The sequence below is a fragment of the Cebidichthys violaceus genome, unplaced genomic scaffold, assembly GCF_023349555.1.
Source record: "Cebidichthys violaceus isolate CVI_PGR_0920_01 unplaced genomic scaffold, fCebVio1.0.p SCAF_16, whole genome shotgun sequence".
Classification (NCBI taxonomy): Eukaryota; Metazoa; Chordata; class Actinopteri; order Perciformes; family Stichaeidae; genus Cebidichthys; species Cebidichthys violaceus.
This window is the reverse complement of record NW_027176329.1, coordinates 7107519-7113839: the sequence shown is the minus strand read 5'-3', so window position 1 is coordinate 7113839 and position 6321 is coordinate 7107519. Positions and strand designations below refer to the sequence as shown.

At 37.6% G+C, this 6321-nt stretch overlaps 1 protein-coding gene across 1 annotated transcript in view; it reads right to left on the bottom strand.

Moving 5' to 3' along the window:
• Window positions 1-427: 427 nt before the first annotated feature.
• Window positions 428-6321, bottom strand: part of csmd2 (CUB and Sushi multiple domains 2) — a 228439-nt gene continuing 222545 nt past the window's right edge. Inside the window, exon 72 of the mRNA XM_068710960.1 lies at window positions 428-5939. The gene's annotated coding sequence lies outside the window, so the exon portion shown is untranslated. The remainder of the gene's footprint in view (window positions 5940-6321) is intronic.

Here is a 6321-nt window from a genome sequence, read left to right as displayed (position 1 = left end):
AAAAAGACTTTCTGCAGTCTGAATATTCCTTTTCTTGTGCCAGAGAACTGTCAAAGGCAAAATAATAAATCCAAGAATGGAGATGGGATGTCACTGTAAGTGTGCGGGTAAATGGGGAATATGCAGAGAGTACATCTGAAGTTTGACTCAAACACATACAAACTATACTTGCATATATACTATAAACAAAGGACATAATGCTTGTATACCATATTGAGGAATATGAAAACTCCAACATAACAAGTGGAGGCAGATACCTTGGCCTATATGAGGAACACTATATATGCTATTTACTCCCAGAGGCTAACTGTGCATCATCAGCTAATTGAATCTGGACTTTAGGCAATAAACGCATGCAGTCAATAAATACGCCAATGGAAAGGTAGGTTTTATATTTTATTCCAAAACCTTCAAAATAAGTTTCAAGTTCAAGAAAGTAGAATAAGCTTAGACACAATGCAAAGCATCATATACAGACGGATAAAATACATTTTATATATTGCAGACAAGCCATGGTGGGTCTTACATATGTACAGTATGTATGTAAACTTTTATGTACAATCTTTTTTACATATACAAAAAGCCTTGTTTCTATTTTTCTTTGTATATATTTATATATATATATATATATATTTATATATATAGAGATTTTTCATATACTCCCCACTAGCATTTGTACTACAATAATGAAAAAGAAAAACATTTACATATATGTCAATCCATTTTTTCTTTTTTATATTACAAATGTATTTTCATAAAAATATATCTCTGTACAAAAAAGGTTTTTTATTCGTTAACATATTCTCTTTTCTTAGAGACAGTTTCCTTCTGCAGTTGCTCTCTGTAGTTGCACACAGTCTGCTCCAGTCCTTGTTTGTCCATTTCTTCACAGGTAACCCTTTTGGTGTACAGCAAGACATTGACATTGAATTTTTGTCTTTTACTGTTTTGTTGTGGCGTTCAAGGGCCATGTTGATTCCGCTTCAGCGCTATGATTTTGTGAGTTTCAGTCTCAATTAGAGGTTAGTTAAGAGATCTACTGGGCTGGCATGAAATTATGTTTGGGAAAAAAAAGACATGGGACCTTGTAATAACTTTGTAGCTATAACAAAAATACAGGAATGTAAAGTCTCTGGTAATAAAAAGCAGCTCTCTGTAAATATGTTTGCAATTTTATACTAAATATAAATAAATTGGACATTCTGTTTTTTTATCCCAAAGATGAAACATCACTGCACACAAACAGAGGAGCAGTAGTGGGATTACAGATATTGAAGTATAGATGAATTCAGTGAAATGAAATACATTCAGCAGTTTTTCAGTAATAACTCCAGTGACCTGATCCTAAATGAAACTACTCGTCCACTCTCCAATCTCCATTTATAGATTAGAATTCACCTAAGCTCCAAAACTTTTCAAAAAACATCTCCTTACCCTCTCCGCCATGCTCGAGTCCACTAGACACACTGTAATGGGCTGAACTGTGGAGGCAAATTGCATGGAATGGGCCTGAAAAACACAGCAGTATTTTTGGCTTAGTCGTAGCCGTCAATATGCGTTGACAATGGAAGATGGGAGATTACAAATAATAGTTGATGCACACAGCGTGACTGATGGATTGCTTAGTTTTCCAATGCATGTACACTGTGACATGCACTGAAAAGTGAGAGCACTAGCTGGGGAAAGAAATGGGAAGCTTTTGGTCTATTTCCTGACTGTGAGAAAATTCCGTGAGCTCGAAGGGGAACTCAAAGACCATAGCTGCGGTGTGTTTCATTATAGAGGAGATGGTGAGCAGGAGAGAACTCAGAGCTGCGTCTGGCTGATAACGAAAATGAACCTCGGATGATCAGAGTTTCTGTCTTAAAATATGCAAAGAGAACCAGGAAGTAGCCAGCCGCTATCAAGAAATAGTCTCTTCAAACTCTTAATAGTGCTGCAATCCAGAATTCACTGATCTTCATTTTCATATGACTGTACTGCACTTTCTTTGAGAACTTTCTGGACTAACCCAGATGGGTTGAAAAGAAAGTATTTCTATCGATGTAGTGGCCATTAACTGAAAATTCCCATATTTCAAAATTATAAGCATGCATTTTTGAAAATGTTTTGTTCCCCATTAAAAACTTTTCTAACTAGTGGAACTAAAAGAAGCCACTTCAAGAACTGATTGAAATACCTTATCTTAATTATGTAATTTTGCTTAATTCTAATTTGGTGGACTTTTAATTAATTATCAGCCAGACTTTGGTTGAAAAGGTGACTCTCAAGAACACAAACACTCACTCAAACATGAGCTCGTAGAATCCAAGACCATATTCCTTGCACACAGATTTACAGTACTAATAAGCACATTGCTCTTTTTGGAAAAGCAAACAAGGGGGGATATGTATGATTTCTCTGAAATGATCATATCGAGCTCAGTTCAAAAACACAGATGCAAAGTAGATATGTGTGTCTTGGTTATACAGGTTGAGATGATAACAGAAAAACTGAAAAAAGAGGTTTATTTAGACAAAAAATATCATAATCCCTCCAATCCTAGTAAAGAAATTATGTTTGGAACTCCTGAACACAAAAATAGAGCCACCCAAGCATGTTCACGATATCAAGAGGGTGTATCAAGGCACTATAATGAACGTAAAGTGCTTATTGAAGACTGGAGGAGGGAAACAACATTGAAATAAGTTTGGCCCTTAAAAAATATTTCTGAATTTCTTGAGACTGAGCCCTTTTTGGTAAAAACAATCATAGTTGTGTGAGCTTATACTTCTGTATTATGTTTATCTAAATCTAGTCAAATAGAATCAGTTCCTTCTAGTCAGTGGGGGCATCGTGTCTTATCGCTCCAGCTAATCACATTTGTTTGTTTAAAATTTAACGCAGCTCAAAAAGCATCGGTTATAAGTGTGCTGAACGTTGCCAGGGGAGGAATGAACGGAGGCCACTTCAAAAGTGGCCTTAACAAAAACTAACTAGAACGTAATGAAGCGACTGCTGAAATATTTAGTGCAATTTCAGAACAAAAACAAATGAAATGCACAATGCAACAGCCACACACAACTATGAGAACTGAGCAACAATGCCTTCAAGATAATGCGAGTGCAACTGCTCCTTTCCCCATGAAATCTCCAGGGTAATTCAATCGTTTCCTTTTCCATCAATTCTCGACCAGAGCAGGCAAGGGGCAATATTCTATCTTTACTGCCGAGATAAGCGAGAGCTTTAAAAGTAATAAAATTGTAGAGGCAATTACTGACCCACAGCAAAACTAATTGAAGGAACAATACAGTGATTGGTTTCAAAAGCCTGGATTTCTAAGGGAAATGATGTACTCTAGGTGACTTTAAAGACTTCATTTGAAAACCTGCTGGTACTGTATGGAGGTTGATTTTGACTCTGAAAGCCAATTTGTTGCATTTATATATATAATATGCATACGCTAACAAACAAAAACAAATCCATGCAAGGCAAACCCCCCCCCCCCAGTTTCTAACACTTCAAAGAAAGACAACATGGTAGAAAACTGTGGATGTTTTAGACACTATGTAATTGATGGTGTCCTGTCAGTGATAATGGTGAGGTGAATTCAGGATTCAATATGGGTTTGACAATGAAGCATGGCTAAATTAAAGCAAATTACATGTAATGGGTCAATTTGCTGCAGTGAAATTCGAGCACTATTCACCCAACTCAGCATCCACAGGATACACGGGTATGGGGGTAGTTACTGAGTTGTAAATAGCTGGGAGCAGGGAGTTTGAAATCCTGTAGGTTTCCGTCCTTCGACTCCATCGCTCACACACACATTTTATACACACAAACACACACACATTATAAGGGTCACAAATGCATTAACGTTTTGAATGATTCTCATTGGGCATGTTCACCTGCCAAGGTAGAGTCCTGCTGTTATAGCTATCGACAGTTCCCTCCTGTGTCTCACTTTCAAAACAATATTTCGGGATATCACTCCCCAGTTGCCACAGATTTCAAGGAGTGTTGGCATTAGAAGCATAAACACTGTTTTCTTATCATATTTATCATTTCAAATTGAATGCATGGGAGTTATCAGTATGCCAGCAACTCCCCTTCTGTCACAGCTCTGAGGAAGCCGTCTGCAACATTTCCATGATGAGCGAAGACAAAACATAGCGATGCTGCTGTTTTTTTTTATAAAAAGGACTGAACTGTCAGAAGTTAACTTGGAGGAAAGGACCTGCATGTAATCCAGGAGGAACACATCTCTGACTCATCCATTCTTCACACTCAAGCACCTTCAGTTGTACATTTTGAGGGAGTTCACACATGGCCACACTTTGAACTTTGTTTTCCTGAGGCCAAGTTTTAGGGAGCTCATACTGCATCTCAGAGAAAATACAGTACGTACCACCTTCAAGCTGCAGAAACATGTGATCCAGGATTAAACAGAAAGTGGAGAATTCCCAAAGAAAATGTGCCACATGTGCCACATCTGTAACTTGCAGGGTGCTATAGTTTTTTCTGAGTTTTGAAAACAAAGGGAAAAAATATGGTCCCGAGACACCTTTAAATCCATGTAAATATACTGTATCGTAGTTGCAATGCCGACTTTGACCCAGCCAATGTATTTTTCTCCTCAAGTGGCTCAGAGCGACAGTGGCAGGAGTGTCATAACAGATGTTAATGTGAAGCAAATTTGAGAGTATTGCCTCTTATTTAACATTTTGTTTTAGGATAGATGCATTGGTTAGAGAGGTGGATTTGTCTTTCCACGCCTTCTTTTCAGTCTCTTCCAGACATAAAAATGTAAAGTGATTGCACATGAATCACTACAAACAAAGAGAAGCAGATAAAAGTTGGAAGCAGAGACTCACACTGCCTTTAGTTTTATCGTTTTCTCAGTGGATCTATACATTGTCAGCATTTGTTCTGGGTTGCCTTTTGTTTTATCAATGTCCAGGGCACCCAGGTATAGTGATAATCCTAAATAAAATAATTGTAAAGAAAATTTATCAAATTAGCTGTCCTGTGTTTGGTGAAATCTTTGGGGCCAAAACAGACAGGATATGTTTTGGGTAGATTGCAGATGCCACCACAACTGTGTGAAGAAACACACACACACACACCCTCTCTCACTGACATATGCACATAAATTCTCATTCTCATTACAACCTCACTAAGTGCATTTTAACCTCTCCTCTGGATACAGCTGCCTCCGCAAGCAGATTTCATTCCTGCTTCAAAAAAAAAAAGTAATGATAGAATGTTTGTCTTGAACATGGCCTTCAAAACGTAGTGGATTTTTAACTCATCCACAGCCAGAGACTTGGGGCCTCCGTTCAAAACTTTCAACAGCCAAAGGAACAGACTGTTGGGGAATAACAGGGTTCCCAATTACTCATCACAGAAAGCAAGCAGTTTATAAAAAGAGAACCAAAAAAAGCAAATGGAAAACAGAGAGAAGATTGAATCGAAACAGTCCAGACTGTCTCTCTTTGACTCATCCAGGCCAACATGTGGCTGTCCACCATACAGTTAACTTGCACAGAGATCTTTGTTAGCTACAGGTCAATTTCTAGACTTAAAGTTGACCGTAAAATTCCCTTTGGGTTTAGGCGGAGGGCGGTGAGAAAAGTCATCACAGCTTTGCTTCCAGCATTACTCCTGCAGGCTGCAGTTTCAGGTTGAAGCTCTTCCTCAAAATATGGAAAATGATCAAGAAACCATGTAAAGTTACAAAAAGCATGTTGTTGTTGGCCTTTGTTATAGTCCTTGTTGTCTTCACCTGGTTTCTCTTTTTTTCTCGTCTCCTGCAGGTCAGAGCTTTTGCCATTGGAGATGTTTCTTGAATGTATTACAGCAAATAAAATAATCTTTGTCTTGCCCTCTGCTCGAGGAACTATGGATGTCCTCTGTTGGCAGGCGAGCTAAGATGTGGTGCACTTCTCCTCCCCTAACTGAATCAAAGGATGAATGAATGGATGTAAGGGGTGTGTGGGAAAAGGACAAGATGAGAGATAATAGGAGAAAAGAGAGGAAAAGAGACAAATTAAAAGACAATATACACAGAAAAGAAAAAAGAAAGAGATATAGGCAAAGAAAAAAAAGGTAAGCAATAACCGAAGAAATGGAGACAAAGATGAGGGAAATGACAAAGAAGAGAGAAGATAAAAAGATTAATATAATATTTTCATCAGAGTTAAAATTAGAAAAATACATGTTTCATCACTTTCAATAAAGCATAAACAAACCAAATTAAATTAATTAATATGGGAGATACTGATCAAAGGAAATGCGGCAGAAAGAAAAAAATTACATTTTCTATTCTCAGAAGATTCT